General features: G+C 44.7%; 3 pseudogenes; 2 read left to right on the forward strand and 1 right to left on the reverse strand.

Annotated features, from left to right (window-relative positions):
* Positions 1-259: 259 nt before the first annotated feature.
* On the forward strand, positions 260-6,534 carry LOC120968184 (uncharacterized; annotated as a pseudogene).
* LOC109734499 (uncharacterized) lies at positions 3,068-16,875 on the forward strand (annotated as a pseudogene).
* Positions 16,876-20,851: 3,976 nt separating this feature from the next.
* LOC109734497 (glucan endo-1,3-beta-glucosidase 11-like) lies at positions 20,852-23,261 on the reverse strand (annotated as a pseudogene).
* Positions 23,262-27,389: the final 4,128 nt, after the last annotated feature.

Here is a 27,389-nt window from a genome sequence, read left to right on the forward strand (position 1 = left end):
TGTCTCAATTTTGTATTAACTTTATAGTACAAAATTGTACTAAGGTTAAAAGACTTATTTTGGGACGGAGTAGCAATTTATTTATTTATTTATTTGAAAAACTTCTACGGAACCGAACCGATTAGAGAGTGACAGGAACTAGCAAAGCACACACGGACGGTGTGACTCCAAAGCTTTTCCCGCTGCGTACGAACTCCCCGGCCAATCCCGACGCCGATGCCCCGCCGCATCCGCCGCCGCTGATCTCCATCCTCCCTCCGCATCCTGCATCCACCCCTCCGCCTCCGCTGCTCCTCCCCAACCTGCACCTATCCCGACCCCGGTCTCCGCCACCCGTACTGCTTTACCTCTCCGTTGTCTCGCCTCCGCCGCTCCTTCACCACGCTGATGGCAAACCTCCGCCTCCTCCGCCGCAGCTCCTCCTCCATGTCCACCACCACGTCGCCGCCCTCACGCGTCTGGTCCCCCCATTCGGCCTTTGCCGCGGCCACGGAGCGCGTGCGCGCTGGGACGCTCAGCCAAGACGATGCACACCACCTGTTCGACGAATTGCTGCGGCAGGCCACCCCGGTCACGAGTGCTCCCTGAACGGCTTCCTCGCCGCCCTTGCACGTGCTACGTCCTCTGCCGCCTGCATCAGAGATGGTCCCACCCTCGCTGTTGCTCTCTTCAACCGCGTGTGCCGAGAACAAGCCGGCCTGCGGGTGGCGCCCATCACAGTCCACACCTACGGCATCCTCATGGACTGCTGCTGCCGCGCGTCTCGCCCGGATCTAGGGCTTGCCTTCTTTGGTCGCCTCCTCAGGGCGGGCCTCAAGACAAATGAGATCGTCGCCAACACCTTCCTCAAGTGCCTCTGCTACGCGAAACGGACAGAAGAGGCTGTCAACGTGCTGCTTCATAGGATGCCTGAGCTCGGGTGTGTGCCTGATGCCTTCTCATACAACACTGTTCTGAAGAGCTTATGCGACAATGGCATGAGTCAGCGGGGCCTCGATCTGCTCCAGAGGATGGCGAAAGAAGGAGGTGGCTGCTTCCCTAATGTGGTGGCACATAGCACGGTCATCCATGGCTTCTTTAAGGAAGGTGAAACAGGCAAGGCATGCAGTCTGTTCCACGAAATGATGCAGCAAGGTGTTGTGCCCAATGTGTGGACGTATAACTCGATTATTGATGCGTTGTGTAAGGCCAGAGCAATGGACAAGGCAGAGCTAGTCCTTCGGCAGATGGTTGCCAATGGTGCTCAACCCAATGAAGTGACATATAATTGCATCATCCATGGGTATTCCACATCTGGGAGGTTGAAAGAGGCTGCTAAAATGTTCAGAGAAATGAAAAGCCGGGGTCTTACACCAAATATTGTTACCTGCGGCTCATTAATGACTTCCCTTTGCAAGCATGGAAGAAGCAAAGAAGCTAGAGAAATATTTGATTCCACGACTGCCAAAGGCCACAGAGCTGATGTCGTCTCGTACGGTATTTTGCTTCATGGTTATGCCAGTGAAGGATGCTTTGCTGATATGATTGATCTCTTTAATTCAATGGAAAGCAACGGTATTACAGCCGACTGCCATGTTTTCAACATATTAATTGATGCATATGCTAAACGTGGAATGATGGATGAAGCTGTGCTGATATTTACTGAAATGCGGGAAAAAGGAGTGAGTCCCGATGTAGTCACCTATACCACTGTAATAGCCGCACTTTCCAGAATAGGTAGGTTGACCGATGCTGTGGACAAATTTGATGAGATGATTGCAATGGGAGTACAGCCGAGCATACCTGTTTATCAGTCCCTGATTCAGGGTTTTTGCATCGATGGTGATTTGGTTAAAGCCAAGGAGCTGGTTTCTGAAATGATGAACAAAGGGATTCCTCGTCCTAGCATTGTGTTCTTCGGTTCAATAATAAACAGTTTATGCAAAGATGGAAGGGTTATGGATGCACATGATATTTTTAACTTGGTTATAGACATTGGTGAGAGGCCTGATAGCATTACATTTAGTTCACTGATTGACGGATATTGCTTAGTCGGCAAGATGGATAAAGCATTTGGAATGCTTCATGCCATGGAATCAGTTGGTGTTGAGCCTGATATTGTTACTTACAGTACACTTCTTGATGGCTATTTTAAAAATGGAAGGATCAATGATGGTTTGACTCTGTTTAGAGAAATGCCGCGTAAGAGAATTAAACCTGACACAGTTACATATGGCATCATGTTGGATGGGTTGTTTCATGCTGGGAGAACTGTTGCTGCAAGGACAATGTTCCATAAGATGATCGAAAGTGGAATAACAGCAGACATCTCCACATACAATATAGTTCTTAGAGGACTTTGTAGAAATAACTGCACAGATGAAGCGATCGCCCTGTTCCAGAAATTAGGTGCAATGAGTGTCAAGTTCAATATTGCGATACTTAATACCATGATCGATGCAATGTACAAGGTTCGGAGAAGAGAAGAAGCCAATGATTTATTTGCTGCAATAGCAGCCAGTGGATTGGTGCCCAATGAATCTACTTATGCAGTAATGATATAAATCTTCTAAAAGATGGAGCAGAGGAAGAAGCAGAAAATATGTTTTCATCAATGGAGAAAAGTGGTATAGTCCCCAGCTCCCGTCTGTTAAATCGTATCATCAGAATGTTGTTGGAAAAAGATGAGATTGCCAAGGCCGGAAATTATTTGTCTAAAGTTGATGGGAAGAGCATCTCACTTGAAGCTTCAACGACTTCATTAATGTTGTCTCTCTTTTCAAGAGAAGGGAAATATCGGGAGGACATGAAATTGCTTCCTGCAAAGTATCAATTTTTGATGGATTTTGTTGATTTTGCACAAGACTCTGCTCAGGAAGCTTGAATTTTTGCTTGCATAAACCCTCCTGCCAGTATGACCGTATAAGAAGTCGAAACTGCCTGCTTGTAGCATTGGGGTCATTTAGCGGTGTGTCAAAATCACAAGAGTGTGAAATGTCTATGAATCTTTTAACCTTCGATGGGTGTGGAAAGGTAGACCAAGTAGTCTAACACAGACTAGTTGGAGAACTTTAGGGAAGGACTTCTGATGGCGACTGGAAGGTATACAATCTTTTTCTAGCAGCCACCTGACATTTTTTAATCTTTGTAAACAGACACTTTCCTTCATATGAATGCATTTTTAGAAATGTTAGTCTTAGTGCTCTGGTCATAGGTCCATATGAAACTGTGGGTTTACTTTTACTTTGCAGACTTGCAGTGCTCATGCTGAAGTCTCCAATACTCTATGCTGCTGTCAGTAGGATCTGTAGTGAGCACCAAGGCAAGTGCAGAGAAATGGGATGCTGTACTCCACAAAAGCAGTATTTGCAATTTTATACTGACTGGAATTTTTAGCAGGACTCAAGCTCCGCTACAACGACTTGGCATCAGGTATGAAGCAGTCATTTGCTTTCAAGCTCGGCTACAAGCAGGATCTATCTACTTCTGGAAACAAATATGCCATGCTGGGTCTGCACTCTTCGGTGCTGTTTATGCACCTGTTGCGGAATATGTCAGTTACGTGAGGTTCCTATCCAGATGCAAGAAAGTATGCATTACTATTTAGTAATACATATATAACACAGCCTGCTTGACAAATTTGGCAACCCCTTGGTAGGAATCATACCGTTACACAACAATACGATTTCTAGAAAGGTATGAGAAATTCAGAGACATATATTAGCAATCAAAAACTTGTGCTAGACAAATGGAAAGGAAAAAACGATCAAAATCTGTATAATCTAAAAGGATATTTGCTACCTTATGTCCAAGTGAAAGAGCATCGCCATGAAGTCCATGCGGGAGCAGATGGAGTTGATAGCCTGGATAGGAGAGCGTCGAGGCATGCGGCATGGATGAACAGATGTTGCAGACTGCGAAGTATAGGGACTAAAAGGTGAACACAAAGGCAGAATTGGACCGACCAACCACACATAAGCATGCAAACGATGTTATTCAAAGATAAGCACGGAGGTGTTCACCTGGTACGATGATGTGCTAGCTCTAATGGTGGAGTCCCTTTGGAAGTCATCTTTGATGATTGAGCCGGAATCCCCGCGGCTGCCGCCGGCCATGAAGCAGAGCAGCGGTGCGTGGAGACTTCAGCGTCTATGCCTTCCTTGACGTCGACGATATGGAAGTTCGGGTGGCCGGCAACGAAATCGCAGCCCGGCCAGCATCCCAACGCCCAGAGTGGCATTGGAGGAGAGGCAGATCAGAAATCATGCCGGAGGATGCCAGGACAGACATGTTTTTAGATGCAAAAGCAGCGACCACTTGGTTAAATCTAGCACTCTCTTTCAATAATAGAGGATGGGGTAATGAGGAGACATGAATGCTTCTGTTTCATGTGCATTTGTGAGATGGGAGAGGTTTGGTCCCGAGCTCGCGGCAGTGGAAGAGGTAGCGGCAGTGATGGGAATCGAAGCGAAGAAGATGCCCGTGAGCTGCCCAGTTATGTGCGGGCATGTGGATTGCATGGGCTAGTACAAAGAGCCGAGTTAACGTGACAGTTGTTATTTGGAAACGATCTAAAAAAAGTTGTTATTTGGGAACAAAGCGAGCGTGCAAAAAGAACACAATGTGTTCCGAGTGCACCAAGAAAATCGTGTTGGTGCGGACGCAGTAGAAAAGTGTGGAGGACACTAACACTATCTCAGGTGTTCATTCCTCTCCAGTTCTGGTGCCCTCTGTTCTCCGTACTGCGCAACAGTAAGGTTTCCAAGAATCGAAGCTGCGACCTTTACCTTCTCTGTTCATTTCTTGATCTTCCACTGCCTGACGTGCTATTGCAGATGAAAATTGCATGATCATGGGGAGGTCTCACTGTCAACCTTGTATCGATGTGCCACACTTCTCCGCTTCAGGTACGCCCCAGCATGCACACACTTACACAGCGAGGATAACTTTGAGTTCCTCCACCATACACATCCTTCTTACTCCTCTTCCTCTTGTTCAGATCTCAGCTTCTTTCTACCTAGCGCTATTCGAAAATAGTTGAAGGCGAACCATTCTTCTGTTTTGCTCAATCTTGGTTCTTGGATGAATAGCATCACTTGGATGCCAACTGAGTTTGCAAGGAATTGGGTGCATTAAAAGGCTCTGAAACAAGCTTTATTCTTGCATGTTACTGAAATTTTGGTTACATAGAAACCTGGGTTCAGTTGCATACCTAGCTAAGCATTTACTGATTCTTGTTTGTATACATACCTAGCTAAGCATTCATCATTCAGTGTGATGTCTGTTGTACTAAGCAGCTAAAGAAGAACTTCAAGCTTCATCAGTGAATGCATGAAGGTTCATTTGTCACTGAGGTTCCTGTGGAGTGCATGCCTTTTAACCTTTGCGGGAGAGTCCCGGGTCCGCTCCCCCCATAGCAGTCACGGCGCCTTCTGTCCGGCGAGGGTGTAGGCCGGCGTGTTGGCTGAGCGGGGCCTCCGTTGGTGTGTGTTTGTCTGTTTGACGCCTGTTGTGAGTTTGTGACGTTTGGCATGCAGTCGGTGAGAGTGGGCTTGACCCTGTGAGTATCGATGATATGAAGCGGGCTTGGTCCTTGTACAGTTTTCGCCCGTTTTTCCGTGATTAACTGGGCATCAATCTTCTTCTTAGTAAATGGAACGGGCAAAGCTTTTCCCCGTGTTTCATTTTTTTCTTTTGTCACTGAGAATTAAATGCCATATTGAGGATTGCAAGTGCTCATTTTCGAAGGTGTGATTTGCAATCTCACATGTTTGGCTCTTTTTCATGGATTTGTTTCTGTCTGCGATAAATTGCAACACTGCTCTGGTTTTCATTCTCAAAATTTTGAATTCCAGGAATCCAATTTGGACAGGCATATTAAGTCAGTTCAGGAGCGGAGTAGACCCTTCACATGTGGATTCTCTGTTTTCATACAAATAGCATGTAAGGGACAAATGATGAGAAATGGACCTAGTGCTCACGTGCATGTTGAGGTAATCACAGAAGAGCCACTCCCATAGTTTACCTCAGTAGTCATGCCTTTGCTATAAGGAACATCTATTTTCACTAGGATAGTCGCAGCTTTCCAACAAACCTTTGCAGGTCAATTTCGTGGATGCTGATGAGCAACCACGACCTCGTCCAGGCAGGTACAAGAGGATGCCCATTTCCGTCGAGACTTTGATGCGAAAGAGGGTAACCTGCTCCTGCTTACGATGATGGAACCGAGTATCTGAGACGGCTTCTGTCAGGTTGATTCTGGAAGGAATTGGAACGATGCTACATTTTTGGGGTGATCAAACAGGCTTCTGTACTTTGAGATATCCGCAATCTTATTATGCATGTATGTACATTTCAAGGAAATAGATAGGCAAGAGCAGTATGTAACCGTGTCATAGTATAAGATAGCAATTGTGTAGATAATATGAGATGTGGATGAGTGAAGATGCTATTTCTGCTCAAGTAACGAGGAACCCCAATCCGTAGCTGTATTTTTTTTCTTTTAGAGATAATGGTTGTATCTTGAAATATTTGATTTAAATGATTTTCATAGAATTATTTCCACTTGGGTTGTTTGATTTGTTGGATTATATCTTGCGGAATTTTGCACTACACATTTTCAAAGAAATTGTCTATGGATGATCTTTTTTTTCTGTGCAATCAAGCAAATTTTTACACAAAATAATTGTCTATGATTTCTATGGACATGACAATACAATCATATACCCTTTATGTTTGATTCTGCAAATTAAAGAGAACCTTCAGAGCAACTCTAGCATGTCTCAAAGTCTCAAAAAAGGAAAAGAAAACTATAGCATGTCTCTAAACATGCCCCCAAATGGTTTTTAGGGCTCAGAAGAAAAAAATCCAACTGGATCCCCTACTACAACCCTAAAATATGGAGGTCCGGAGAAAACAACGGCCCATGCCATAGCCCCTTCATTCACCTGTAGAATCCCAACGCCTTTCATGCCTCCCTGCGCACCTCCATGGCGGCGTCCACACCCCCCCCCCCCACCCAGACCCTAGCTTGCCAACGTGAAGCTTTGCTCCACCCGCCTTGTCAGTGGCGCGATCTGCGTCATAGCCTAGTGTCACCCGGCCTTCCGCGTAACTATGTGATGTTTCATGTGTGTCATCCGGCCTTCCTGTGTAACTCTGTGATGTTTCATGTTCGACAACAAGCTAGGGGTTGTGCGATAGATGAGCAACGGTGCAACGGATTGACGATGTGCTCAAGGAATAGAAGGGAAAGAAAAAAAACACAATGGGCTAGTGACTTATGGGTAACATGTGTCAACGCAAAGGCAAAGAGAAATATGGCTATAAATAGGGTCCATTGCTAAATGGAATCACTGTTTTAAGCTAAATTGGAAACACTGTTTTATAGTATGTCTCCAAACATGCCCCCAAATAGTTATTTCCTTGTTTTCAGTTTTCGTTTTTTGCTTTATTTTTATTTTAATATATATATATATATATATATATATATATATATATATATATATATATATTAATTACAAAAACACTCTACATAAAATTTTGAAAAATGTTTTACAAGCATTTGAAAAATGTTACATGTGTGTATAGAAAATGGCTGTCACGTATACACAAATGTATAGAAAAAAATACAATGTGTATGAAAAAATTGGTCATTTATTTTAAATATATAATCAAGCATTTGAAAAAATGTTGAACAAGTATTTAAAATATGTTAATCAAGCATTTGAAAAAAGTTAAATGTGTATAGAGAAAACGTTGACCATGTATGAACAAAATGATGAAAAATTTTATCATGTATATAAAAATGTTAATCAAGCATTTAAAAAAATGTTAACAAGTATTTGAAAAATATTAATCAAGCATTTGGAAAATGTTAAATGTGTATAGAAAAATGTTAATTCATGTAATAAAAATGTTAAATTTGTATTTGAAAAAATGTTAAATGTGTATAAAAATGTTGATCATGTATTAAAAATATATTTAACTTACATTTTAAAAAATAAACACGTATAAGAAATGTTGACCACGTATTAAAAAATGTTAAACCTTGAATTGTTAATGTGGACTCGTAATACGAGAGATCCTTCCGTCTCGCTTAATGCGAGATATAGCTCCTGCCTAAAAAATATAGGCACGACCCCATCAAACTTTTTAGGGCTTCAAAGAACGAATATTGTCTTTGGAGGCCGAGCTCCATGGAGCTCAGTTTTGAAAATTTTGAATTTCATCAAATTTCATATTTTCTATGTTTTAATTTTTTTTGAAAAAAACACAGATATACATGAAGGCATAACTCACATGTGTGTAAATTTTCAGGGCAAAATACTTAGAAATGAGGACTGTGCAAAAAGACAAATCTGAGGCTTAATTATTCATCCTCTCAGGCCATGAATTTGTCTTTTCTATACAGGTCGCATTTCAACGTTTTTCATTCTGAAATTTTACACACATACACATAACATCCTTGTTTACTTTAACACTTTTTTCAGATATTTTTGAAACCAAAAAGTTTGAATTTAGGTTTTTCTTTCAAAAAAAGGCCTCCATGAAAGCCGAGAGCAAAACGTCCGTTCTCTTCAAAGAAATGCTATAATTGGAGCTGCTCTGAAGCTCGAGTTGACTCGTTTTTCTGGCTTGTTGATCAACGTCCAGTGATTTATATGAATTCACCATTTGAGAAAAGAGAAAAAAAAAGATTTTTCTGAGAAACTTCTAACTGGACCGATTAGAGAGTGACAGGAACTAGCAAAGCGCACACCAACAGGTTCCACTATTGGTTATTGACCGGAGATGTGTCTCAGTCATGTCTACATAGTTCTCGAACCCCTAGGGTCCGCACGCTTAACGTTCGATGACGATTTGTATTATGAGTTATGTGATTTGATGACGGAAGTTTGTTCGGAGTCCCGGATGAGATCACGGATATGACGATGAGTCTCGAAATGGTCGAGAGGTAAAGATTCATATATTGGAACGTTATATTCGGACACCGGAATGGTTTTGGGAAGTATCGGATAAGTTTCGGAGTACCGGGAGGTTACCGGAACCCCCCGGGAAGTAATGGGCCTTATTGGGCCTTAGTGGAAAGGAGAGAAGGGCCAAAAGGGGAGGTAGCGCGCCCCCCCATGGGCTGGTCCGAATTGGACTAGGAGGGGGCGGCGCCCCCTCTTTCCTTCTCCCCTCTTCCTCCTTCCCTCTCTCCCCCTTGTTGGAATAGGAAAGGGGGGCCGAATCCTACTTGGACCGGGAGTCCAAGTAGGACTCCCCCCCTCGGCGCGCCCCCCCTTGGGCCGGCCTCCTTTCCTCCCCCTTTATATAAGTGGGAGGGGGCACCCCAAAGGCACACCAAGTCTTTCTCTTAGCAGTGTGCGGTGCCCCCCTCCACAGTTACACACCTCGGTCATATTGTCGTAGTGCTTAGGCGAAGCCCTGCGTCGGTAACATCATCCTCACCGTCACCACACCGTCGTGCTGACGGAACTCTCCCTCGGCCTCAACTGGATCAAGAGTGCGAGGGACGTCGTCAAGCTAAACGTGTGCTGAACACGGAGGTGTCGTACATTCGGTGCTTGGATCGGTTGGATCGCGAAGACGTTTGACTACATCAACCGCGTTACTAAACGCTTCCGCTTTCGGTCTACGAGGGTACGTGGACACCCCCCTCTCGTTGCTATGCTTCTCCTAGATAGATCTTGCGTGATCGTAGGAATTTTTTTGAAATACTACGTTCCCCAACATTCTTCCCCTGGGCACCAAACACAGCCTCATTCACCTCTAGAAATCCCGGCACCTTTCGTGCCTCCCTGCGCACTGTAGGAGATATGCCCTAGAGGCAATAATAAATGATATTATTTATCTCCGAGTTCATAATTATGTTTATGTTCCATGCTATAACTGCTATGGTTCTCGAGTCTGCAATAACCACGAGGCTCGGAGGAAGACTCATATGCACGTGTGGAATAATAAACGGTAAAATGTATTCCTAGTCTGGCCTCTAAGACTAGCTCAAGTGTTGCATGATGGTTATGTTTTCCTGATCATGGGCATGTCTATGTCAGCAACCTTGAGGGCACAATGTTAAGAGAACATTTGTGTTGAATCGACCCGGCATGATGTTATGCTAAGAGATTCATTCATCACAAGTTAATGGTACATAACACAGAGATGGTTAACATTTTCATGATTCCTTAGACCACGAGAGTATCGAGTTTCTTCATGCTTGCTTCATGAACTTTGGGGTTTGTTAAACGTCATCCGTAAATGGGTGGCTATTACGGCGGCTTACGGGTTCATGGAAAAGTGTGTCAAGTAACTTGATAGCTCAAGATTGAGATTTGCTCCTCCGACGATGGAGAGATATTCTCGGGCCCTCTCGGTATTACGGTATCCATCATTGTCTGGCCAGACACAGTGTGATTTGATCACTGGGATGCCGGAACACGGAAACGAGAGAAGAGAACAAAACCGGTAACGAGGTAACTTGCATGGTGGACAAATTGTTCGTCCATGGGCATGCAATAAATCTCACCTCGGGTGTTTGTGACATATTATGAAGCAACAGGAATAGCTCAGTGCAACTGGAGGTTCACTCGAATATTCATTCGTGTGGGTATAGGGGTCAATATGGGTGTCCACGGCTCCGATGTTGATCATTGATCGGAAGGGGTTCTAGGTCATGTCTATACTTCACCAAACCTATAGGGTCACACGCTTAAGGGTCATCTATCTGCTGAATACTAGACATGGAGTCTGAGAGAAAATCACCGAAAAAGTTTCGGACACCGAAAAGTTTCGGACAGCGGAATCGTACCGCAGAGAGAGGTCACCGGATGAGTTTCGGTGAAACCGAAAAAGTTGTTTCGGGGTATGCCATTAAGTCAAAATGGTTTGGGCACATGCCTGATAATTCTTGGAGGGTGCCAGAATCATTCTGAAAACTTTTTGGAATTTTCAGAAATAAAAACCGAAAATGTTTCGGAGCTGCCGGTACCGCTTTGGCTGTTTTTCGCAGATGAAATTCACTAATCTGAAATTGTTTCAGAACGAATCCAAAATCATTTTAGTGGGTACTGGAATTATTCTAAGACCCACAGAAATATTTTCGGATTTAGTGGACGCGAAAAATTGTCTTCATGAATAGTGAAAACGCATTCTTGTTTGCTTTTCGCAGATGAAAATCACTAAACCGAAATTGTTTCGGAACGCGTTGAAAATTATTTTAGTGGGTACTGGAAATGTTCTGAGCCCACATAAATATTTTCAGTTCGAACGGACGCTGAAAAATGTCGTCATGAATAGTGAAAGTGCTTTTTTGCTTGGCTTCTTGGAGAAGCCACCTTGAGGGCCTTTTTGGTATTTCCCCCCTTGGCTTTTTGGAGAAGCCACCCTTGGGCTTGGCCTATAAATAGGGGTGGAGGGGCTGCCTAAAGGATCATCCCTTCTGACATACAAGTGCCATGCATGATCTGGCTTTTCTCTCCCTCCCAACGAAATAGTTTCGTAGAGCCGAAAAGCTGTCTGGGTTCCGGTGGGAACTAGTTCTGGACGGCGAAGCCCTGCCGGATAGATGACACCGTATGTGTGCAACTCTGTAGAGAGATCGTAGTTTCGGTCTTAGTTTGTGAGTGCCTCCCGAAGGGCTGTCCGTGTGACCGTCCGAGTTTCGAAGGTCCTCCCGAAGGGCTGTCCGAGTGACCGTTCGAGTTTCGAAGGTCCTCCCGAAGGGCTGTCCGCGACACCGTCCGGGGGGCTGTTCGACCGCCTCCCGGAGGGCTGACTGAGGAGCAGATGAGGGTATACATCCTCGCGGTTGGGAGGTTGTAAATCCTAGCTGCGGGGATCTGCACCGCCGATCGTCATCGACTCTACTTCCCGCTGCGCTACGAGTCGGTAACAAAAAAGATCATACCATGTATGCAGTCTCCATAGTGGTCCTGGGCTGGTGCGTAGGTCGGAAATTTTTTGTTTTCTGCTGCGTTACCCTACACGCACCTCCATGGCGGCGTCCACATCCGGCCTCCCGACCCTAGCTTCCCAACATGAAGCTTTCCTCCACCCGCCTTGTCCTAAAGTGGCGCGATCTACGTCGTATCCCAGTGTCATCCGGCCTTCTCGCGTAACTCTGTGATGTTTCATGTCCGACAACAAGCTAGGGGTTGCGCAATAGGTGAGCAACAGTGCAACGGATTGACGATGTGCTCAGGGAATAGAAGGGAAAGAAAAAAGACAGAAAAAGAAAACAATGAGCTAGTGACTTATGGGAATCATGTGTCAATGCAAATGCAAAGAGAAATATGGCTATAAATAGGGTCCATTGCTAAAATTGGAAACACTGTTTTAGGCTAAAAAATAGGACGCCCCTATGTCTCGCTTATAGCGAGACCTAGGGAACCCTCGCGTGAAGTGGAGCCCCATATGGGCCAGCCCAGGCGCAGCAAGGCCACCGCCTCTTTTTTTCATGTTTTCTGCTTTCTGTTTTTGTTGCTTTATTTTTTATTTTTTTATACTTTAAAATATTCTAAATATGTAGTATATTACAAAAAAACTCTACATGAAAAATTGAAAATGTTTTCCAAGCATTTGAAAAATGTTACGTGTGTATAAAAAAATTGTTTGTCACATATACACAAATTTATAGAAAAAATACAATGTGTATGAAAAAAATGGTCATTTATATTAAAATGTACTCAAGCATTTGAAAAAACTTTGAAAATTTATTTGGAATATGTTAATCAAGCATTTAAAAAAATTTAAATGTGTATAGAACAAATGTTGACCACATATGAACAAAATGATGAAACATTTGATCATGTATATAAAAATGTTAATCAAGCATTTTAAAAAATGTTAACAATATTTAAAAAATGTTAATCAGGCATTTGAAAAATGTTAAACGTGCATAGAAAAAATGTTAAATTTATATTTGAAAAAATATTGACCATGTATTAAAAAATATTAAACAAGTATTTGAAAAATGTTAAATGTGTATAAAAAAATGTGGAGCATGTATTAAAAATGTTAAAACTTGTATTAAAAATGAAAAACGTGTATAAAAATGTTGAAAATGCATTAAAAAAATCCTAAACTTTGTATTTTAAAATATTAAATGTATATAAAAAATGTTGACCATGTATTCAAAATGTTAATCATGTATTTAAAATTTTTAATTAAGAATTTAAAATAATAAACATGTATTAAAATAATGCATTAGATATATACCAAAATGTGTAAAGAAAACCAGTGAAACCCTAGAGAAAACAAGGAAAATCGATGAAAAAGGGGAAAGACACAAACAAAACCTAAGTAAAATTAACAAAAAGGAAAGAAAATAAAAAACAATAAGAAGCAGAAAAGTTATAAAGAAAGAAGAAAAAAAGAAAACGAAAAACAGCAAAAATGAAGAAAGAAACGAACAAAAACCGATGAAAGACAAAGGAAAAAACAATAGAAATCGGCTCTTTTCCACACGAACCCGGCACTTACTCAATGGTTAGCTTTGCTACACATCGTGGAGGAGACCAAAAAAATATAGGTGACAACTAGGTGCCGATACACCGGCCCAAATTTGGGTAGGTCACCGCACGCCCGTATGATTCAACAACTGCTAGCCATCAAATCTGCTCATCGCTTCGTCATTCTCCTCTATAGTCTTCCTGCAGAAATTATAGCGCCGCGAGACAGGCTGTAGCGAGCATCGTCGACCCCCGCCGTAATCCTCGCGCCAGGTGACCGAGCTCGAGGTACCGGAGCACACCCAGGCTCGTCGCCGTCCGCCGCCCTCGCGCAACCTCCCCACCCGCATTCAAAAAAAAAAAAAACGCTCCATGGAGCTTGTAGCACGAATCCTCTCCGGTTCGAGCACGAAAAAACCCGTCTGCAACCTCACAGCTACCGCAGCGTCACCGTCCTCGTTCCCGGGAAGCCGCTCGTCGTTGCAGCATCCGCTCCATAGTCGCAGTATAGTGCTTATTTGCTAGTACCAATTTGTGTAGGTGGTTGCAGCATTTACTATCTACCATTGTAGCATCTTTGTTGCTCGTCCTTCCAGAGTGTACCAATAATGCTGCAGGTTTTAGCTTTTCGCAGTTTGTTTGTAGCAAAACATGATTGTAGCAAAAATAAATAAATAAATAGAACAACGTTGTGCAATGTAGCAAACCAATATGGCAGTTGTAGCCGGATGGGACGCCGGTAGTAGCAATTTGCAACGCCGGTTGTAGCATGTAGCAAAAAACTGCGAGCTCGTCGTTGTCGCCCACGGTCACCATGCTTGCCGCCCGATGTCAGCCTCAGTAGTAGCAAAAAAAGGCCAGAAGTAGCAAAAGGCAAAGTCGGTTGTGGCAAAAAGCACATCGCTGGTTGCGCGTTGTAGCTTCCCTCGACACAGGTTGCAGCTCCCTGAACGACTTCCTCGCCGCCCTCGCGCGTGTTACGTCCTCTGCCTCCTGCATCAGAGATGGTCCCGCCCTCGCCGTCGCCCTCTTCAACCGTGTGTGCCGAGAACAAGCCGGCCCGCGGGTGGTGGCGCTCACAGTTCGCACCTACAACATCCTCATGGGCTGCTGCTGCCGCGCGGGTCGCCCAGAACTAGGGCTTGCCTTATTCGGCCGCTTCCTCAGGACGGGCCTCAAGACAAATGAGATCGGCGCCACCACCTTCCTCAAGTGCCTCTGCTATGCCAATCGTACGTAAGAGGCTGTCAACGTGCTGCTTCATAGGATGTCCGAGCTCGGTTGTGTGCCTGATGCCTTCGCATACAGCATTGTTCTCAAGAGCTTATGTGACAATAGGAGGAGTCAGCAGGCACTCGACTTGCTCCAGATGGTGGCGAAAGGAGGAGCTGCCTGCTCTCTCAATGTGGTGCTGTATAGCACAGTCATCCATGGCTTATTTAAGGAAGGTGAAACAGGCAAGGCATGCAATCTCTTCCACGAAATGATCCAGCAAGGGCTTGTGCCCAATGTGGTGACAAATACCTCAATAATTGATTCGTTATGCAAGGCCAGAGCGATGGACAAGGCAGAGATAGTCCTTCAGCACATGATCAATAAAGGTGCTCAATCCAATGAAGTGACATATAATTGCATGATCCATGGATATTCCACATCTGGGCGGTGGAAAGAGGCTGCTAAATTGTTCAGAGAAATGAAAAGCCGGGGTCTTATACCAGATATTGTTACTTGTGGCTCGTTAATGACTTCCCTTTGCAAGCATGGAAGAAGCAAAGATGCTAGAGAAATATTTGATTCCATGACTGCCAAAGGCCACAGAGCTAATGTTGTGTTATACTCTATTTTGCTTCATGGGTATGCTGCTGAAGGATGCTTTGCTGATATGATTGATCTCTTTAATTTAATGGAAAGCAACGGTATTACAGCCAACTGCCAAGTTTTCAACATATTAATTGATGCATATGCTAAACGTGGAATGATGGATGAAGCTATGCTGATATTTACAGAAATGTGGGAAAAAGGAGTGAGTCCCGATGTAGTCACCTATTCCACTGTAATAGCTGCACTTTCCAGAATGGGGAGGTTGACCGATGCTATGGACAATTTTAATCAGATGATTGCCATGGGAATTCAACCAAAGGCAGCTGTTTATCACTCCCTAATTCAGGGTTGTTGTACGCATGGTGATTTGGTTAAAGCGAAGAAGCTGGTTTCTGAAATGATGAACAAAGGTATTCCTCGTCCTAACATTGTGTTCTTCAGTTCAGTAATAAACAGTCTGTGCAAAGAAGGAAGGGTTATGGATGCACATGATGTCTTTGACTTGGTTATAAACATAGGTGAGACGCCTAATGTCATTACATTTAATTCACTGATCGACGGATATTGCTTAGCCCGAAAGCTGGATAAAGCATTCGGAATGCTTAATGCCATGGAATCAGTTGGTGTTGAGCCTAATATTGTTACTTACAGTACACTTCTTGATGGCTATTTTAAAAATGGAAGGATCGATGATGGTTTGGCTCTGTTTAGAGAAATGCCGCTTAAGAGAATTAAACCTGACACTGTTACATATGGCATCATGTCGGATGGGTTGTTTCGTGCTGGGAGAACTGTTGCTGCAAGGACAATGTTCCATGAGATGATCGAAAGTGGAATAACAGTGGACATCCCCACATACAATATAGTTCTTAGGGGACTTTGTAGAAATAACTGCACAGATGAAGCAATCGCACTGTTCCAGAAATTAGGTGCAATGAGTGTGAAGTTCAATATTTCAATATTTAATACCATGATCGATGCAATGTACAAGGTTCAGAGAAGAGAAGAAGCCAATGATTTATTTGCTGCAATATCAGCCAGTGGGTTGGTGCCCAAGGAATCTACTTATGCAGTAATGATAATAAATCTTCTAAAACATGGAGCAGTGGAAGAAGCAGACAATATGTTTTCATCAATGGAGAAAACTGGTATAGTCCCCAGCTCCCGTCTATTAAATCGTATCATCAGAATGTTGTTGGAAATAGGTGAGATTGCCAAGGCCGGAAGTTACTTGTCTAAACTTGATGGGAAGAGCATCTCACTCGAACCTTCAACTATTTCATTGATGTTGTCTCTGTTTTCAAGGAAAGGGAAATATCATGAGGACATGAAATTGCTCCCTGCAAAGTATCAATTTTTCGATGGATGTAATTGACTTTGCTCTTGATACCAACTCCTCAGAAAATAGTCTAACACAAACTAGTTGGAATTTTAGGGGTAATGACTTCTGATGGTGGTTGTGAAGGTATACAATCTTTTTCTAGCTGCCACATGAGATTTTGTAATCTCTATGGAACAGTCACTTTCCTTCATATGAATGCATTTATAGCAATGCCATTATCAGTGATCTGGTACGTATGCACCGGAGGATTTACTTTCAATTTTTAGTGCTCATGCTGAAGTCTCCTATACTATATGCTGCAGTCAATTGCACTGTTGGCGCTTGTTGCATTCAGGTGAGAAAAGTATTTCCAGTATGATTGTCTTTCTGCTTTACTTCATTGAAGGTTCAACTATTTTTCCTCATGTAGGTAAAGATATGGCCAAGAATTTTACCGGTGTGAGCTTTCGCTTTAGTATGTAGTTTGGGTGACAGAGGAGAAGGAACCAAAGCATTTGCTTAACGAAAACTTCTTGCTCTCATACACTGCGGTGTGCATACCTCTCCAGTTCTGGCTCCCTCAATTCTTGGTACTACTCTGCAACAGTAATGGCTCCAAGAATTCAGCCTGCAACCTTTACCTTCCCTGTTCATTTCTTGGTCCTCCGCTTCCTGATGTGCTATTGCAGATCACAACTGCACTCTCGCGGTCACGGGGAGGCGACGCCACCGCTATCGAGTTCAGCTTCTTTTTACCTCGTGTTATCCGAAAATAGTTGAAGGCGAACCACTCTTATGTTCTTCGCTCAATCTTGGATGAAAAACGTCACCTAGATGTCAATCGAGATTGCAAGGAATTGGGGTGGATTAGAAAGGCTCTGAAAAAGGCTTCATTCTTGTATGTTACTGAAACTTTGGTTACATAGAAAGCTAGGTTCAGTCGCAGAGCTAGCTAAGCATTCAGCCAAACTCCTGTTTGTATGCAGCTTGTAAAAGTTAAGATTTATCGATTTTTTAGCAGTGTTGTGTCTAGTCCAGTGCATCCTTCATTTAGTTCTGCCCATGGTTATGCAAGAAATGTTTCGTTGCTGTTATTTGGTGTACTGTTGGTAGTGTTCAGTTGTATAGGAATAGTTGCATGAGAAACATGATAGCAGCCAGGTTTCTGTTTAGACCAAAAAACGTCTTATATTTTGATACGGAGGGAGTATTTACCAATTAATTGTACATATGCTTTGTTCGCTAGTTTTAGAGGTGTAGTAGTAATTCGAATTGTCGCATGTGATGAGATAGCTAGCACATACATGTCTCTGTCTCTGCCTTTGTGTGTCGTTCCAAGCAAACTAACTCAGCGAGTCCAAGTTTCTGTTATTTATTTTCCTTCACTTGAGTGGTTGCTCTTTATTTTCCTCCACATGATTCTATTCGAGAAAAACTACTACTAATTTAATTTGGCAAAGAGGAACTGTAGGAACAAAACAAGTTATCCTTACATACATACAGATGTATAAGCCATTTCCTGATCACCATGAAACCAGACAACTAACACTCAACATTAATCCAGTATATAATATAGTTTCATGTTTTTTCATACCATTGTATTTATAGTTTAGAATTAACTATTCTCAGGGACCTCAATTTCCTTTTCACTTGAATCATCTTTTTCACTTTCACATCCCTCCTGCACTTTCTGTTCATTTCTTTGTTTCTTTTCTTCATTAAAATTCAGAATATATTTTTTTGCGAAATTAAAATTCAGAACATTATAACAAGAAAATCAGTAATCAAAATTGAGAGCATCATAAGAAGAAAAATAGCTAAGCATCAGAGCACATACTGTGTGTGCATTTCTTGCGCGCATTTGCTTGTGAGTTCAGTAAACTTTGCCGAATCCTCCAAAACATTTATTTTTAAAACATATAGGCCGTCAACACCGAATATTGCAAAGAAACTTAAAGAATGTAGATGTAAGAAAAGTGAGCACATGTTTCCCTATGGCTACTCACTCTTGAATTTGGATAATTCAGCCTGTCTTGTGAGTATCCTTTCCCCCATACTTTGTAGCTTCCTCCTCAGCAGGGAAAGATTCACCCCTTTATAAGGTCCAATTAGTATCTTTGCCTCCACATAGTGGAGCTCTTTAAAGCACCCCATGATTTTTTCTACCAGAACCCATTTTTCTAGTCATTCTCATTTTTGGTATTACCTATAGTGCAAATGAAGTTACATTGTTGTGCAGACATAAAACATTGCACAACCCGTGACTTAATATACCCCCTTGCATCTGTAGTTAGTTGGCATGGACGAGAGTGCTTTGCACACTGGACTCCCTCTTCATTTCATTGTCCTCCATTTTCCCATAGTTGCTCTGGCTTTCCATCAGATTTTGTATAACTAATTAACTATAGGTTTCTTTGTTGTTGGAGATGGCAGCTGTGCAGAGTGAGAGCTTGCCTGCCTATCAATGTTAATATTTTGACTAATCTGAAATGCTGTTAGCCGATGTTGATGCGAATGTATCTGCTAATCTGAAATATTTTCCTCGCATCTTGCATAATGATGTTTATTTGCACTAATCTTAAGTATTTTACTCTGATCTTGCATAAGATGTTTGAGGTCAGGTTGTCGTAAGGATATGACTGGGTCCACAGAGGGTCCTTTTTGTGGGCAGTTATGCTAAGGTATCATCTGAATAATGCTTTCCTGTTTATTTTTTCTTAATTTGTGTAGCTATTTGAAATTTTATGGTCATAGTCGTGTTCGATTTCTGTTAAGTGTCTTTTCAAAGTAATGTTGATTGCAGACACAAAAGAGACGACATACGTCATTGGATCATTATGCCCTCTACTTTCTGACTCTGCTGCTCTGTAAGATGAGCGAACTGAGTTCATTTGTTCATAAAGTAGGAGTATCCCGTCCCACTATTTATTTCTATTTGGCAGTCTTTCCTTTCATTGGAGCATCAAAACTAAGCCAACTTTGCCATATTAGAGCCCTTATCTGCCAAATTAGTTCTAGGTGTATCATACAGAGACCGTTATAGTACTTTTCTGTTCCCACTCGACACTTTGGATAATACTCCAAAGCCGATGCGTGGCATGAGCACATGTGGTTTTGAACAACTGTAGTATTCGATTATGCTGAATCCTTGCGTTGATTTCTTGCAAAGAAAAAGTAATACCCTTTGTAGTATAAGTATTTTTTAGCCCAACTGTGATACGAGTCTATAGCACACAATGCACACATGCTCATCGATATGGGACTAAAACACACACGATCCAGGCAAGTGATCAGACATCTCATCCCAATGGTTCACCCAGAACCATTCCTCTTTCTGCTGCAATTTACACCCGGCTGAATTATTCCTGCAGCAGATGAGCCTTTGGTACAAACGAAAGCGCACACACCGTTACAATGAGCCTTTTCACTTGCAGGGGAGAAAGTTCTACCTTGACGACACAAAAATCAGAGCATATGTTCCTTCGGTCCAGTTCAGCCCATCTCTATGCTTTCCATATAATAAGATCATTTTGGATGCAGTACCTATGTTCTGCTGAGATTTTCACCTCGTACGGCTCCTCGGTCAATTCTTTCGAAGGGATCCTTTTCCTCGTTCGAGAGTCTCCGCCCTTCTTCCACTCCGCCCCGAAGACTAACTAAGACCAATTGAGTCACGTTTTCATTTTCTAATTGAACACTTCCCATTTATGATTGGTGTGTGCCCAAGCTTTTAGTACTTAAAAAGGGACTTAATTAGGTTTGTTGTGTGGGACTATATAAATGCATCTGTCGCCGGAAATTTTCATAGCAGTAGTGAATGGAGTATATAATATAATACCACCTATGTAGTTTATGCACCAGTTTTTAGATACCGTACACAAAAAAGGTAAATACTCATGTATATGTGCAAATACAAATCCACATTTGAAATATTATGTGACCTTGGTTTCTATTAATGGGGATTGAAGAAGCCAGCCTCTCTTTCATAATCATAAATTTAATAATATTTGAGATATATACTACCACATATTAGTGTATGAGACATGAATGTATCTACACCCCGCTTGTACGATGTATTTTTACTTTGTCACAAAAAATTATTATGTATCTTTGTATTTACTAGATTTGTTTACATAAAACTGGGAAAAGGAGTATATTGTCAAAACAAGTGTTTGAATGAACATATGTATTTTACTAGGCTTGTCTCGAATATTGCCACTAAAATTTGAAGTGCTTTCTCGTAGTATGGAGACAGCCAGTGAGTTGACAATCAATATATCCATCCATGACCTTGCATTGCATGATTACCAGTAAACAAAAACAATAGTGCCTGGTTTAATGACACTGACTAACCCATTAGCTTAGCTTGCCACCAATTACAGGACCACATCAACTGAATTAACATGGAAGATTGGAGCGGAAGGACAAAATAGTTTCTCCATGACAGGGCGTCTAGAAACCAGGGACTCCCCTGACTCCATTTCAGACACCAGAGGCTTCCTTCCTTCCATCCACACATATCATTCCATCTAAACACCACTTGGAAGTTGCTCAGAATCAGAAAGCTATCATCATCAACAGGACAGCCTCACATGCTGCCATGGTTGCTTGTGTCCATGTCCACCAACCCTACCAAGCACAAGAACAAGCACAAACACAAGGAGACACATCAGCAGGTGACCAAAATGGGAGCAGAGCCAACATGAAAACAGGTCACTCAGAATTTGTTCTTCTCGTTTATGATTACAGGTCACTTGACACTGTTCTCCTCCTTTATGGTTTCATAGTTTTGTATTTTATGGCAACCAGAACAAGCAAGTTGTGTGTATCGACGGTCCACGTGTCAGTCCAGTGGCATGTTATTATAATGTATCTTCTCTGTTCCGAATTATGAGAAGTTTTAGATATTTCAATATGGACTACATACGGACTGAAACGAGTGAACAACACACTAAAACGCGTCTATGTACATCGGATTCAGAAAAAGATAGAACATCTTATATATTTCAAATTACCTGGTTATACAAATTTGAAACGAGTGTACTTTCAAATTACTATGGTTATGATGTCTTACATCACAGAAACAGAGTTTTGGATCAAGCAATGGCATGCTCCTTTATGCCATGATATTACCTTGGGGCTAACAAAAGGCATCGGCAAGCATGCATGATGCAACCTTTTCAACTTGCCTACACTTTTACCATGAAAACTTTGCAAACTAGTCCAAAATGGAGCTTTTTCAGTTCAGAAAGGAATCGATGCAAAGCATGGAGAAAGCAAAAGGCAGAGCCCTCACCATGTTTGCCTTTGCCGATGATGCCGAGATGCTGTAGTAGCCGTTGTTCTGCGGCCCGCCGCCGCTGCCGGTAATGCTTCAGGTGCCGCCGGCCCCAGACGAGGTGGTGGCGTTGTCCTTGGGCAGGCGGTAGGCGAGCTCGTACACCGGCGTGCCGTCGGGCTTGAAGAGGCCGTAGTTGCGCTCCGACGAGGGGCCGGGCTTCATGTTCTCGTTGAAGAGCGCGAACATGTAGACGCGCAGCGCCCCGTCCGGCCGCAGCGGCGTGCCCTTGCCCTCGCCCACCAGCCGCATCACGTTGCCGTTGTACCTCGCGGCGTTCCGCGGCGTCGCACCGGTCTCGTTGCCGTCGCCGGCCGATGGCCACCCGGTCTCCGACACGCGCACCTCCACGGTGCGCGCTGCCGCGCGGTTGGCCGCCGCGATCGCGTGGTACACGGCGTCCACCTGGGCCACCAGCATGTTGGGGTAGCGCAGCCCGGACGACGGGTCCGGGACGCCGCCGTGGCCGGGCTCGAGCAGGGCGTACTCGAGCTCCACGCCGGCGGGGTCCTCGGCGTAGGCGAAGTAGGGGTAGGCGTTGACGAGGAACGGCGAGCCGGTGCGGGCGTGGAAGTCGAGGATCGGGCAGAGCACCGGGACGAGGTCCTTGCGGAAGTATGCCGAGGAGGGCGGGTAGGAGGTGGCGAGCACGCCGAGGTTGTGCGCGGTGGTGACCGCGACCTGCTTGTCGAGGCCGAGCTGCACGAGCGCGTCGTGGATGCACTGCATGGCCGGGAGCAGCGACGGCGAGAGCGCGGAGCTGTTGGCGCCCGTGAGCACCTCGTTGCCGACGGTGAGGACGGCGATCTTGGTGGCCGGGAGCGCCGGCTGGATGACGGAGCGGACCCAGGAGGAGGCGCCGGAGGGGATGGAGACGGCCGCGAGGCACTCGTCGGGGACGCCGATGACGAGCTCCACGCCCGTGTTGGCGAAGGAGCGGAGGGTGGCCGGGTCGGTGTCGTAGAGGCGGACGCGGCCGACGCCCAGGCCGGCGAGGAGCTGCAAGGCCGAGGTCGTCGGCGGGAGATTGTTCCCCACCCGGCCGTAGTTGATGCCCAGCAGCGCTGACGGCGTCGCCTCGGCCGCGGCCGGCAGAAGGAGCGCGAGCAGGAGGAGCAGGAGCGGCATTGTCTTGTCACAGCAGTGTGTGCTGCGCGCCGGACGGCCGGAGTGAGTGAGCTGGAGGGGTTTGGCTTGGAGTGGCTGGAGCGTTGGGGGTTTGGTGGCTTGGAGCGTGCTCACCTGGGCGAGTGCTCTGTCATACCGTTGTACAAAGGCGGCTCCTAGGAATCAACCGCATGATTTCCTAGAGAGAAAAATTCACTATAGATCACAAAATTTGAGCCCGTTGACATTTTAGTACCACTACTTCAAAATACCCGAACTACGGTCCAGGTACTTACGCAGGTACTTACGCACAAGGTTCACTTTGGTCCATTTATACGATTTTGTCTACGTATTCGCTGACTTGGCCGAGTCAGCGGCCGCCAGCTCGGCTTTGACCGCCACCTGGTCGTGCCTGGGGTCAATACTGCTCCATCTGGGGGGATTTTTGCAAAATCGCCAGTACCTGGTCGCACCTGGTCGGACCGACCGCGCACCTGGTCGGCAGCTCTCTTATCCCCTCGCTCTCCTCTTCCTCTCCTCCGAACCCTAGCCCAACTCCCGTCCCCGCCGCCGCAGCCATTGCCGACGTTGACGCCCTCCGCCGCCGCAGCCATTGCCGACGCCCTCCTCCGCCTCCTCCGTCCCCACCGTCATGTCGTCTTCCAGCTCCGTCCGCTCTGCATTGCGTGGCCGCTCCGTTGCTGTACCGTTGATCGGGTGCCCGGATTGCGGCGAGCAGGTGAGGTTCTACCGGTCTAGCACCGATGAGCACGATGGATGGATCTTCTACAAGTGCGTCAACCACACTGTAAGTGCCAGTTCCTAGCTTCTTGTTGATTGATTCATGCCGTGTCAATTCACTGTAGTATTGAAGCAGTGCACTGATTAAAATGGTCTTTAGGTGCTCTCCAGTAGTTTAGATTGTCCTTGGTTGCAAAATTAGTTGGTTAACTAGTCATTGCTCTGATTAATACAGTAGTTTAGACTGTCCTTGTTTGCAAAATTACTGACAGAACTAGTTGGTTAACTAGTCTGCAATTGATTCATGCACTCTGAACTTTACTGTCACTCTGTAATTTTGTGTTCTCAAGTCACTTGTGATTTCTGGCGCTGGGAGCTTGAATATGTAGAGCATCTGGTTGAAACAAGGCGTCTGGTTGGTGATGCTGCTGTAGATGCAATTGGTGCAGCTGAGGACAAGAGGGAGGAGCTTGAGAGGCAGAGGACTGAATCAATGGCAGGCAGAGGCACAACTAGAAGGGGCATGGCTGGAAGAGGCACTATAGGCAGAGCTAATTATGCCAGCTGCAGTGAGAATAAGTATGCTACCAAGCAGCAAATTGCTATGCTTTTAGGATTAGGCAGAGAGATATTGCTGCTGCTAAAGCTGCTGATGGCTTTTGTTATAGTGCTTTGTGTGATGTGTTTCACCTTAATTATGAAGAAGTGGAGTGTTGTTAAATGAGTAGGTGTAGGTGTTCTAAGAGATCTCTTGTTCTAAATTGGGCATACTAAATGCCAGTGTAGAGATATCTTGTTTGCTCAGTATGAAGTCTTGGTTGTAATGCTTGTTGTAATGGATAATATGTTAGTAATACGAAGTCTGCTTGACCTAATTGCTTTGAAATTACTGACAGATGTATTTGATGTCAGAAGTGTAGTTAAACTAATTCTGACAGAAATTTACCTAATTCAAATTCTGTCAAAATTGTACTTAACCTCATTGCTTTCAAATTACTGACAGAAATGCTTTCATAACTAATTGCTGACACAAATGCACTTAACTAATTGCTGTCATAGCTGAACTAACTTATGTTAACTAATTGTTGTTGTTGGAGATCGTTGCAGAAATTAAAAAAATTCTATGCATCACCAAGAACAATCTATGGAGTCTTCTAGCAACGAGAGGGAAAAGAGTGCATCTACATACCCTTGTAGATCGCGAGCGGAAGCGTTCAAGTGAACGGGGTTGATGGAGTCGTACTCGTCGTGATCCAAATCACCGATGACCGAGCGCCGAATGGACGGCACCTCCGCGTTCAACACACGTACGGTTGGGGAAGACGTCTCCTCCTTCTTGATCCAGCAAGGGGAGGGAGAGGTTGATGGAGATCCAGCAGCACGACGGCATGGTGGTGGAAGCAGCGGGGATCTCGGCAGGGCTTCGCCAAGCTCAGCGAGAGGGAGAGGTGTCACGGGAGGGAGAGGGAGGCGCCAGGGGCTTGAGTGCGGCTGCCCTCCCCCCTCTTTATATAGGGCCCCTACGGGGGGGCGCCGGCCCTAGGAGATCCAATCTCCAAGGGGGGCGGCGGCCAAGGGGGTGGCTTGCCCCCCAAGCCAACTGGGGCGCCCCCCACCCCTAGGGTTTCCAACCCTAGGCGCAGGGGGAGGCCCAAGGGGGGCGCACCAGCCCACCAGGGGCTGGTTCCCTCCCACTTCAGCCCACGGGGCCCTCCGGGATAGGTGGCCCCACCAGGTGGACCCCCCGGGACCCTTCCGGTGGTCCCGGTACAATACCGGTGACCCCCGAAACTTTCCCGGTGGCCGAAACTAGACTTCCTATATACAATTCTTCACCTCCGGACAATTCCGGAACTCCTCGTGACATCCGGGATCTCATCCGGGACTCCGAACAACTTTCGGATTTCCGCATACTAATATCTCTACAACCCCAGCGTCACCGAACCTTAAGTGTGTAGACCCTACGGATTCAGGAGACATGCAGACATGACCGAGACGACTCTCCGGTCAATAACCAACAGCGGGACCTGGATACCCATGTTGGCTCCCACATGTTCCACGATGATCTCATCGGATGAACCACGATGTCGAGGATTCAATCAATCCCGTATACAATTCCCTTTGTCAATCGGTACGTTACTTGCCCGAGATTCGATCGTCGGTATCCCAATACCTTGTTCAATCTCGTTACCGGCAAGTCACTTTACTCGTACCGTAATGCATGATCCCGTGACCAAACACTTGGTCACATTGAGCTCATTATGATGATGCATTACCAAGTGGGCCCAGAGATACCTCTCCGTCATACGGAGTGACAAATCCTAGTCTCGATTCGTGCCAACCCAACAGACACTTTCGGAGATACCCGTAGTGCACCTTTATAGCCACCCAGTTACGTTGTGACGTTTGGCACACCCAAAGCACTCCTATGGTATTCGGGAGTTGCACAATCTCATGGTCTAAGGAAATGATACTTGACATTTGGAAAAGCTCTAGCAAACGAACTACACGATCTTGTGCTATGCTTAGGATTGGGTCTTGTCCATCACATCATTCTCCTAATGATGTGATCCCGTTATCAATGACATCCAATGTCCATAGTCAGGAAACCATGACTATCTGTTGATCAACGAGCTAGTCAACTAGAGGCTCACTAGGGACATGTTGTGGTCTATGTATTCACACATGTATTACGATTTCCGGATAACACAATTATAGCATGAACAATAGACAATTATCATGAACAAGGAAATATAATAATAACCATTTTATTATTGCCTCTAGGGCATATTTCCAACAGTCTCCTACTTGCACTAGAGTCAATAATCTAGTTACATTGTGATGAATCGAACACCCATAGAGTTCTGGTGTTGATCATGTTTTGCTCTAGGGAGAGGTTTAGTCAACGGATCTGCTACATTCAGTTCCGTATGTACTTTACAAATATCTATGTCTCCATTTTGAACATTTTCACGAATGGAGTTGAAGCGACGCTTGATATGCCTGGTCTTCCTGTGAAACCTGGGCTCCTTGGCAAGGGCAATAGCTCTAGTGTTGTCACAGAAGAGAGTCATCGGGTCCGACGCATTGGGAACAACTCCTAGGTCGGTAATGAACTCCTTCACCCAGATTGCTTCTTGTGCTGCCTCTGAGGCCGCCATGTATTCCGCTTCACATGTAGATCCCGCCACAACGCTTTGCTTGCAACTGCACCAGCTTACTGCCCCACCATTCAAAATATACACGTATCCGGTTTGTGACTTAGAGTCATCCAGATCTGTGTCGAAACTAGCATCGACGTAACCCTTTACGACGAGCTCTTCGTCACCTCCATAAACGAGAAACATATCCTTAGTCCTCTTCAGGTACTTCAGGATATTCTTGACCGCTGTCCAATGTTCCATGCCGGGATTACTTTGGTACCTTCCTACCAAACTTACGGCAAGGTTTACATCAGGTCTGGTACACAGCATGGCATACATAATAGACCCTATGGCCGAGGCATAGGGGACGACACTCATCTTTTCTCTATCTTCTGCCGTGGTCGGGCATTGAGCCGTGCTCAATTGCACACCTTGCAATACAGGCAAGAACCCCTTCTTGGACTGATCCATATTGAACTTCTTCA

The sequence above is a fragment of the Aegilops tauschii genome, chromosome 1, assembly GCF_002575655.3.
Source record: "Aegilops tauschii subsp. strangulata cultivar AL8/78 chromosome 1, Aet v6.0, whole genome shotgun sequence".
Classification (NCBI taxonomy): domain Eukaryota; kingdom Viridiplantae; phylum Streptophyta; class Magnoliopsida; order Poales; family Poaceae; genus Aegilops; species Aegilops tauschii.